Below are 1241 nucleotides of genomic sequence, written 5' to 3'. Positions count from 1 at the left end.
CTTTGTCTTGGCCTCATCTCTTCTTGCCCTCCTTCCCCTTTCATTCCCAGCCCCCCTTTCAGGTGAATCCAGTTGACTTGTGGCAGCGGGCGGCTACAGGTAACAAGTTAAATCTTCTCAGTAGGGTGTTCACATTCATCTTACACATGTAAAGGAACTTCCATGGAGTACCAAGTGATCTAGAGATGACCTGAAGGTATGAGAGAACATGCATAGATTATAAATCATTTTATTTTTAAAATTTATTTGCTGTTTTGGGGGGGTTTTGTTTTTTTTTGTTTTGTTTTGTTTTGAGACATGGTCTCACTATGTAGCCTTGGCTGTTCTAGAACTGTGTAGACCAGGCCAACCTTGAACTCACAGACAGCCAACTGCCTCAGTCTCCCTAGTGCTGGGATTAAAGGCCAGTCACCATGTCTGGCCCTTTCCTTTCCTTTCCTTTCCTTTCCTTTCCTTTCCTTTCCTTTCCTTTCCTTTCCTTTCCTTTCCTTTCCTTTCCTTTCCTTTCCTTTCCTTTCCTTCCTTCCTTCCTTCCTTCCTTCCCTTTCTTTCAAGTACTCTTTTTAAATTTTATTTATGAGTGCACTATAGTTGTCTTCAGACACACCAGAAGAGGGCATCAGATCCCATTACAAATGGTTGTAAGCCCCCATGTGGGTGCTGGGAATTGAACTCAGGACCTCTAGAAGAGAAGTTAGTGCTCTTAACCGCTGAGCCATCTCTCCAGCCTGTCTGGCCCTTTTCTTTTGTCTTATTTTATCTTTCTTTTTCCTTTCTTTCCTTTTCTCTCCCTCTTCTTCCTCCCCTCCTCCTCTTCCTCATCCCCTTCTTCTTTTTGGACAAGGTCTTGCTGTGTAGCCTTGACCTCATGACCAGATTTCATTTCCTTGATCAACATTTGATGCAGAAGTGTCCAGCTCACTGTAGGCAGTGTTACTCTGGGCTGGTGGTCCTGAGTTCTATAAGAAAGCAGGCTGAGAAAGCCATGGGGAGCAAGCCAGAAAGCAGCACTCCTCCATGGCTTCTGTTTCAGTTCCTGCCTCAAGCGCCTGCTCTTACTTCCCTCAGTGAAGGACTACAGCTATAAGATGAAATAAACCCTTTCCTGTCCAACTTGCTTTTGGTCATAGTGTTTATTGTAGCAACAAAAGCTAACTTACCTCATACTTCAGCTGTTGTTATGGTTTCCAAAGCATTCTTCTTAGCGAAAAAAGAAAAAAGAAGAAAACAAATATGCAAAC

This window comes from Arvicanthis niloticus, chromosome 5, assembly GCF_011762505.2.
Source record: "Arvicanthis niloticus isolate mArvNil1 chromosome 5, mArvNil1.pat.X, whole genome shotgun sequence".
In the NCBI taxonomy this organism is placed as follows: domain Eukaryota; kingdom Metazoa; phylum Chordata; class Mammalia; order Rodentia; family Muridae; genus Arvicanthis; species Arvicanthis niloticus.
Note: the sequence above shows the minus strand (reverse complement) of the source record.